Source organism: Camelus bactrianus, chromosome 1, assembly GCF_048773025.1.
Source record: "Camelus bactrianus isolate YW-2024 breed Bactrian camel chromosome 1, ASM4877302v1, whole genome shotgun sequence".
Lineage (NCBI taxonomy): Eukaryota > Metazoa > Chordata > Mammalia > Artiodactyla > Camelidae > Camelus > Camelus bactrianus.
Genome location: NC_133539.1, coordinates 23,644,296 through 23,654,169, shown reverse-complemented (window position 1 = coordinate 23,654,169; position 9,874 = coordinate 23,644,296). Strand labels below are relative to the sequence as shown.

The following is a 9,874-nucleotide window of genomic DNA, read 5'->3' as shown; positions in this document are numbered from 1 at the left end:
TTGCTACAGCAAAAACTAACATGAATCTTCACACTAAAGTCCTATTTAGTTCAGTTCTAATTATTCATACATATCAAATTCACCTTTTAACATAAAATTACAAGGCCTGCCAAAGGCAAGAAAAAACACAGTCCGAAGTGACAAGCAATAGAACCAGACTCAGAGAGGACACAGATTTGGGGAATGTCAGATGGGGAATTGAAAATAACTATGGTTAGCTTTTTTACACTACTCAGAGAGAGGTACATACACACAGCACTGTCCAAGGTTCCTATTGTAATTTACAGGGAAAATTTCACAATGTCCAGAGCCCTTGATGTCCTACAAATGAAAGAGGCAAATGTCCTCAAACTCTTTGCAGCAGGAACCCACTTAGGTGGCACCAACATTGGCTTCCAAATAGAACAGTACGTCATAAAAGGCAAAGGGATGGCATTGATGTCATAAATCTGAAGAAAACCTGAGAGAAGCCTCTGTTTGTGCCGTTGTTGCCTTGGAAAGCCCAGCTGATTTCAATGCCATCGCATCCAGGAACATTGGCCAACAAGCTGGGCTGAAGCTTGCTGCTGCCATTGGAGCCACTCTGATGGCTGATTACTCCACTCCTGGAACCTGGACTCAGATTCAGGCAGCCTTCCTGGAGCTGAGACTTCTGGTGGTTACTGACCCCAGTGCTGACCCCAGAGACACCCCAGTGTCTCCCAGAAGTGTCTCCCACCTACCACTGTGCTGTGTCACACAGACTCTCCTCTGTGCTATGTGGACCTTGTCATCCATGCAGCAAACAGGGAGCTCAGTTAGCTGGTCTGGCGTGGTGGACGCTGGCCTGGGAAGTTCTGCACATGCATGGCACCACCTCCCGTGAACACCCACAGAAGGTCATGCCTATTCTCTACTTCTAAAGAAATCCTAAAGAGATTGAAAAGGAAGAGCAGGGTGCTGCTGAAAAGGCTGTGACCAAGGAGGAATTTCAGAGTAAACACACTGTTGCAGCTCTTGAGTTCACTGCCACTCAACCCAAGATTGCAGGCTGGTCCAAAGGTGCAGGTGCCCTCGGCCTACTCAGTAGTTTTCTACTGAAGACTTGTCTGCAGCTCCCACTACTCAGGCCACTGAATGAGGAGGAGCAACCACTGAGCGGTCTTAGGCTGTTCATCCACAGACCCTTAAACAGATGGTGGAAATAAGGTTGATGGAAAATAAACAGTTTCTAAAAAAATTTTTTTAAATAAACAAGGTAACTATGATTAATATCATAAGGGTCCTAATGGAAAAAGTGGGCAACATGCAAGAATAGATGGGCAATGTAAGCAGAAAAATGGAAAATCTAAGAAAGAATCAAAAGAACATGGAAGAAGTCAAAAAATACAATAATAGAAATAAAGAATGCTTTCTATGGGCTCATCAGTAGACGTGACACACGACCAAGGAAGGAATCAGTGACCTTGAAGATGGATCAATAGAAATAGTTTAATTAAACAATCTAAGGGTTGGAAGAGACATTAAAAGTTACCTGGTGTATCTTCTCATTTTCTTTCTGAAAAATTGGATTAAAAATACATTATCTCTTCTGATGGGATGCCAATGATATAAATAATTAACTCTTGCCATCAAGACTATTGCAAATCAAAGCATATCATTTTGACACATAGATGAAACAACTTTAGGCATTTAAATACCATTGGCTTCTAAAGAGGCAATGCAACCCACTAGTTATATAAATTTATGATTTAATTTGGAGAATTAGAACAGCATTCTATATTTATCCCACTTGTTGCATATTATTGTGACCAATTCTTTTTAACATATTTGCATTGTCATTCTTTTACTAAATGGCCTACATTCTTCATGCTGTATTTTTCATACTTGTCTACTGCTACTTTGGTCCTTTCTGGCATTAAGGATCAGTTGTCAAACATTGGAACTGAAAGGTCTTATTCACGGCCTTGCCTCTTTGGACTCCAGCATTTAACGTCACTCAGTCAGTGTTCAATTTCAGTCCAGCTGTTCATGTTTGCACATTTAGGTAACTTGCTTCCAAATATTCATGACACTGTGCTATTGAAGGTCAAGTTACAGTGAAGTGAACTTTTTATATATTGTAATGTCAGAAGATGAATAGTGCAGCCGTTTCTTAAGATTATGAGCTTTCCCTGGTTTCACTGAATGAAATTGGTATTTAAGCTCATATTCTCATATTCCATATACTCACGTGTGAAGTTCTGTGCCAGCGTAGAGGTGGCTAGGAAGAGGTGGCCCCTGTCTTCAAGGCATGATCAAGCTGTAACTGTGGTATTAGATTCACCTTGGTAGCTTTTTTAAAACTTCTGTCACTCAGTCTTGTTTGAGTTGAGGCCCAGGTATATAATATTTAAGAGCTCCTCAGATGCTTTTAACGTGCCATCAGGAGTAGAATTACTGAACTATATAGTGAGAAAATATCATGCAAATAGATTTGAAAGTGGTAGATAAGAATGTCACATGCACGCACACACACACACACACATGAGATTTCAGAGGATGAGGAGCTTATATCCAATTGAGAAATCAGCAATAAAGGTTTCTGAGCTTAAAGGGCTGGAAAGACTTTGGAGAGGAATACTTGACTGAGTGGAGATGCGTTTCTAGCTGGCGGACACTAATACTGAAGGAAGGCAAAGAAATGCACTTGAAAATGACCTTGTTGAACGTAGAGAGAGGAGACCAGACCCAGAAGAGAATACTGCAAGGAATTGTGGGAAGTAAGATGAGACAGGGAACAGGGTCCCAAATTGAGAGGACTTTAAAAACTTGAATCCCACACTGCTGTCATTATAAAATATCTCTTAAATAGCTTGTTGTATTACTTACCTCTCCAGAAACTTAAATCCACATTCCTGTTACCCAGCGTCAGTACTAAACATTACTAAAGCTGTTGAAATCCCTGAGCTCCATTCCCTAATCATTACTGTCCCACCCTCTGCAGAGGTGATCCTCATCCTAGATTCAGGATTTATTATTCTCAAACACTTCTTAATACTTACATATATAGGTCCTAATGTTCCTAAAAAATAGAAAATTTTCAAGTTAAAAATATACTGTAAAGTATTGAAAGGAATAAATGTGGCATAATGAAAAAGGCGTTTCAGGAAGTTGAGCCCAGCTGTGACATACAAAATGCTTTTGTGTCAACTAGAAATATTTGGGCAAGAGTATGAAAGCAGGCCTGCAGAGAAAGAAATGGATATCAGGGAATGGGAAGGACATCCTAGTGCCTTCAATATAGACAATGAGGAAGCAGGATGAGTCAAACAAAGATGTACAGCTGTGACCCTGAGAGATCAGAATCATGATGTGGTATTGACAGAGTCAATGAATTGCTCAGGAAGAACTGGTTTCTGGGAGTGTAGATGTTGTTTTGTGGAATTTGGCCCTATTGACCATCCCATCATTGATGAAGCACTCTCCTCCTGGCCTTCTGCTATACCTCTCTTTTGACTTTGTTTCTTCTCCTCTCATTGTTCCTTCTCAGTCTCCCTCATGGCCTCCATTTTGTGTCTACTTCTTTTTACAGCTCATACTTCCCTGGACAGACTCATTCATTTCCAGGGCCTTAATACACAAATGCTGATGACTTCCAAATCTATATGGTCAGCCCCAGACCTGGGTTTCTAATTGCCTCTGGTTATCTAGCTCCACAGTCACTGTCAACGTGTCCAAAAGTAATCCTATTGCCATCCTATTCTCTTTCTCCTTAATTTAGCCCCTTTATGACATATTCTCTCTCCTTTTACTTTAAATCTTTGCAAATAGTCCCCAAGATCTGTTTTCTTACCCAAGCTAGAAAACCGAGAGCTTTCCCACACTTTTCCCTAAACATCAACTGTGCTCACTAATTAATGCCTAGTCTTGTCTCCTTAACTGTGCTTGTATTGTCCCCCTACTCAACTTTCTCTCCTGAATCTTGGGTTCATTTTATCTCTTCCCTGGCCAATTATTATATGGAAGCTTATTTCCCCAGTCCTTCTTTTGTCCAGCTCCTACTGTCTGTCTCCCATAGGATCTAATAGTGATTTTCTTAAATATAAATTGATCATTTCCTGCCCTTAAGTGAAAAAAAAAGAACCCATTACCTTCTGCAGAGGTTTCTCATTTTTCTCTTTGAGCCCTAATTAGGATTCTACAGAGTTGACTCAAAGGTAACCAATGATACAAAGTTAGAAGCTGAAAGGGCAGATGACCCTTTTGGGGAGACATAAAAGAGCTTTGGATTTGTCTTCTAAAATAAAAGAAATAAAAGCAAAAATAAATAAGTGGGACCTAATTACATTTAAAAGCTTTTGCATAGCAAAGGATACCATCAACAAACCAAAAAGACAACTTATGTACTGGGAGAAAATATTTGCAAATGATATGACCAACAAGGGGTTAATATCCAACATATATAACCAGCTCATACAATGCAATATAAAAACAAAACAAAACAAAACCCAAACAACCCAATTAAAAAATAGACAGAAGACCTAAATAGACATTTTTCCAAAGAAGACCTACAGATGGCTAACAGGCATATGAAAAGATGCTCAACAACATTAATTACTGTAGATATGAAAACCTAAACAATGACATATCATCTTACACCTGTCAGAATGGCTATCATCAAAAAGTCTACAAATAACAAAATGTTGGAGAGGATGTGAGAAAAGCGAACCCTTGTACATTGTTGGTGGGAAAGTAAATTGGTACAGCCACTATGGAAAACAGTATGGAAGTTCCTCAAAAAACTGAAAATAGAATTGCCATATGATCCAGCAATTCCACTCCTGGGTATATATCCAGAAACATTAATTCAAAAAGATATATGCATCCCAATGTTCACAGCAGCACTATTTACAATAGCCAAGACATAGAAGCAGCCCAAATACCTATCAACGGACAAATGAATAAAGAAATGTGTTGTGTATATATCATGAAATATTTCTTATATGCAGAGTCTAAACAATAATACAAATAAATATGTATGCAAAACAGAAACAGACTCACAGAGAAAATAAACTTGTGGTTACCAAAGGGAGGAGGGAAGGAGGGAGGGGCAAATTAGGGGCATGAGATTAATAGATATGAACCACTGTATAGAAAATAGTTAAGTAGCAAAGATATACTATAGAGCACAGGGACTTATACCCATTATCTTGTAATAACCTATAATGGAGTATAATCTGTAAAAATACTGAATTACTATGCTGTGCACCTGAAACTAACACCATTGTAAATAACTATACTTAAAAATTCTTTTTAATTTGTCTTAAGGAGAAAAAAGAAATGTGGCATATATAGACAGAGATATAAATAGATAGATGCACACACACACACACACACATACACAAAATTGAATATTACTCAGCAATGAAAAAGAATGAAATTCTGCCTTTTCCAGCAACATGGATGGACCCAGAGAATATTATGTTTAGCGAAATAAGTCAGTCATAGAAAGACAAGTACTGTATTATATCACTGATATGTAGAATCTGAAGAATAACACAGGTGAATGTATGTGCAAAACAGAAACAGACTCACAGATATAGAAAACAAATTAGTGGTTACCAGTGGGGAGAGGGAAGGGGGAGGGACAAATTAGGGGTGTGAGATTAAGAGATATAAACTACTATGTATAAAACAAATAAGCAACAAGGATGTATTGTACAGCACAGGGAATTATAGCCATTATCTTATAAATTTTAATGGAGTATAATCTGTAAAAATACTGAATCACTATTCCATACATCTGAAACTAATGTAATATTGTAAATCAACTCTACTTCAATAACTAAAATAAAATGTGATATTTTCACTATCAATATTTCATTCAAAAAAGAGAACTGGCTTCAAAAGTCACAGGTGTCCTTTTCCCCCTCCTATCCTGCTGCTGAGTGATTCATTCAACAAATATTGAGCACCTAGCATGTGCCAGACACTCTTCTCAGTGCATTATATATTAACTCTTTTAACTTTCACAACAATTCATGGATGTAGGTAATATTATTCTTCTCATTTTACAAATGAGGAAACTGAGTTATATAGATGTTAAATTACTCAAGGTCACTCAGCAGGAGGTAGTCAAGAACCAGGACTTGACCCCAGGTAATTTGACTGTAGAATTTTCCTTCTCAAAGTGGGATGCATGAACTAGCAGAGTTACATCATTGGTGATATTTAAAATGCAAACTCTCTGCCCCCTTCTCAGAACTGCTCAATTAGAATTTGACTTTTTACAAGATTCCCAAATGATATGTATGTTTATTCATGTTCGAAAAGCACTGCTTTAGAGCCTGAGTTCTTAACTATTATATTGCCCATATGTATCAGTGATTTGCTTCCTCTTTCTTCTCTAGACACATGGCTTGGCTCTCATTTTTATAGGCCTGCAAAAAGAAGAGCAGCAATCCCCCAAACCTTGCACTATTACATTTCACCGAAGGGGTGATAGCAAGAGGAACTAAGCATGTGATGCTGGAGGTGAGCGCCCGGCAGTGAGCTGAGCTCTCCTGAACACTCCTCCTTTTATGGCTGCTTCATCACTTGTCTTGTATCTGGCGTCTGAGACTCTCAGCAGAGTTAAGACAGGACATTAAGCGAGAACTTTCCTGGTCAGGAGAAGCATAAACCAGTTTTATCAATAGTTATCATTCCAACCAGTCTTGGTGTAGATGCAAAGGACTGAACTTTAGTGACTTGAGCTGCCTTGTACTCACTTAATCAGAGAGGCCCAACCTTTATATGTGTATTCATTTGGATTTCCACAAGATATTTCTTAGGAAAAGGAGCTTCAATTCTAGAAGCAGTTTTAAAAATATCAAAAACAAATGATAGACCACACAAAGTCTTACGAGCTCAAATTCTGCATGGCGCAAGACTTCCCCTGATCTTCCAGCCTTCTCAGCCCTAACCCCTGCTGCAATCTTCTGTCCCAGCCAAGCCCCAAGGCTGCCATTAGCACTCTTGAGGTTCTCAGAAGGCATTCGATTCTTCAAACTGCTGTGCCTTTGCCTGCGCTGGTCTGCCCATTTACCTGGGTAGCACTTACATTCATTTTGAGACACGTTTTGTGTTACTGCTGCTACAGAGACATTCCTGACTATCTTAGTTCTGGCTGCTGTAGCAAAGCACCGTAGACTGGGTGGCATAAACCACCCAGTGGTTTATTTGATCACAGTCCCAGAGGCTGGAAGTCCAATAGGAGGGTAACAGCATGGTTGGGTTCTGATGAGGGTCCTCCTCCGGGTTACAGACTGCTGAGTTCGCTGTGTGCCCTCATGTGGTGGAAAGAGTCTGAGAGAGATCTCTAGGGTCCCTTTTACAAGGACACTAATTCATTCACAAGGATTAGTTAATTCACGAGGGCTCTGCCCTCATGACCTAATCACTTCCCAAAGGCCTCAACCTCCTAATAATATTACATAAGGGATGAGGATTTCAATATATGGATTTTGTTGGGGGACACAAATATTCAGTTGTTTGCATTGATTGTTCCCATTAGAAGTGATCACGTCTGCTTTGTCGCCCTCATCATACTCATATCATTGCATCTCTATCACTGGTACTTACGTGTTTTTTCTATAGAAATAGACAATAAGTTTTTTGACAGCAAGGACTTTTCCTTATTTACCCTTGAGCCTCAGCCAGTGCTTGACTAATGTAAATCTCCTTTGAGTCTTTGAATGGAAATTTGTTTGAATGGTTATTTCCAATCTTAAGAGACAACAGGCTTTGATGAAAGAAAAATTGCATGGGTGTATATTCAGTCTGCATTAAGGCACAGTTCTGCTTGAGAAGAGTTAATGTGCCACGGATCATTTTTTTCATTCTTGTATTTTATTTTAAAGTGCTTTGGGTAAGTATACAGCATTTATAGTTTACTCAGAACCAACATCAATAGTGCATTACAAGGTAAAGAGGTGATTTTTAAGTACTTCATAAAGTCTGAGAGGGCTCTCTAAAATCTCAAAAGAAAATTGTGAATCAATCTTAATTAAAAAAAAATTTTTCTGAAAGTCTTTATTCTGTTGACAAAATAATTTTTCTTAATTAGGAATAATTCCATATATTCTCTGCCATAGTGTTTGCTTATTAAGAAAATAAACTTAAAAAATAAACACTTCCAATGTGTTTGCAGTATATATACATATGACATGATACTTAGCTGGGAGGAGCTGTCTTCTAGAAGCGTTATTAACAATCATTTCTAATGTAATTTCAAACAGAAGGACAATATTTCACCCATGTTACAAAAATCAATTCAAATTTTAAAATATAGGCTGAGATGCCTGAGAAAACTGATAAGCAATAAGAAAGATTTATAAATTAATTACCATTTTAAAAAATTGGGCATACATTTGTGTTTGGACGTATGTCAGTAAAAGGGGATGCCTGGCAGCACACGGATATTGCAGAAAACTATCACTACATTTACAAAATGAAGAGTCTGAGTTAAGGCAATAAATTAATGCAGACCAGACCACTTATACCCTGCAGTTAGCATAGACTTGAAGTGAAACTTTGAGATTGTTAAAATTCTTTTTTAATTGTGCTGAAATAGGAAAAATCTATTTCTAGCTTGGTAATTTATTCATATTCATTCTATGACTCACATTTATGATTAAATTTGGGCACTGGCTGGATATTCATCTAGATATAAAGAAAAGGAAAAAAAAAACCCTGTTTATCACCTTAAGAATATAATTAGTAAGAAAGAAATTAAGATGTGAAAAAATGAGCAACTATTAGTATGCCATTTTATCCAAAATATGAAAGGCAACTACTTAACTTCGTAAAACCAATACATCTTGTTTGTGTCACAAAATATAGGGAAAATATATTCTTTTCAAATGCCAACTTTATATTCAGGAAAGACTAGAAACCAAAAAACAAAACCAAAATTCTGAAAAATCTTTTTACCTCCAAAAAAAGAAGACAGTAATTTCCAACTATGTACATATCACTTGCATTCCACAACTATACGGTCCACGAGAATAAGGAAATATACTGTTTTTATTCAGTTGAATTGAGAAACAAGAATATGTAAAATTCCCTAGATTTTTAGTTATTAATATACAATGTATATATGTTATTTTTTGGCTTTGAGGATGTCCCATTTTATCATTAAGTTTTCTTTTTCTCAATTGTTCCTAAAGAGAATATCAATATTGAAGCTCAGAAACCAATTCTAATTTGTTTTAGTGCCTGTCTAGTATTAGGGAGGTTTTCTGTTTAATATTTAAACACATTAATAAATATTTAAACAGCAAAGTACTTGTGCTGGGTAAATTAACTAAAGTAAGATGGAAACTATTTTACTGTTCCCATGTTACTAACCTTAGGCTGGTACTTCTCAGATATGAGGCTTTTTGATGTGTGTGTGCGTGTGTGTGTGTAATCACTTTCACTCTATTCAGTATAATTTCTGCATTAATTTTGGGCAAAGTTGAACAAGCAATGAAACTTGTTGGAGATTGAAATAACTCTTCGTATACATTTATGTAGCTCTATACTTTGAACAAAAGGAACATCTCAAGAGGGAAGTAAAATTCTTTTCAGAGCCAAATTCTTAGCCATTAAGATAAGCCTGCTTTTATTTTTCTTTTGCTTATCTTTGATAATATGTTAGTATCTTACCCTTAAGCATACAGGTTAGAGTCCTTAGAGTATAAATGTTTACAAACAGAGTACTTTGAAATTCCATTAACTGTCTTCACGATAAATATCAAAAGTAGAAGTAATAAGACGGCTAGAATTTTATGAGGAATAGATGTTTCCTGTATCCTTTAGGACAAAGGTCCCAGTGCGCTAGTAAGTCTCATAAGAACTCTGTATTTTAAATGACAAAAAAAGAGTTGCA

At 37.3% G+C, this 9,874-nt stretch overlaps 1 pseudogene; it reads left to right on the top strand.

The window, feature by feature from the left end:
- Nucleotides 1-300: 300 nt before the first annotated feature.
- Nucleotides 301-1,147, top strand: LOC105073269 (small ribosomal subunit protein uS2-like; annotated as a pseudogene).
- The last annotated feature ends 8,727 nt before the right edge of the window (nt 1,148-9,874 follow it).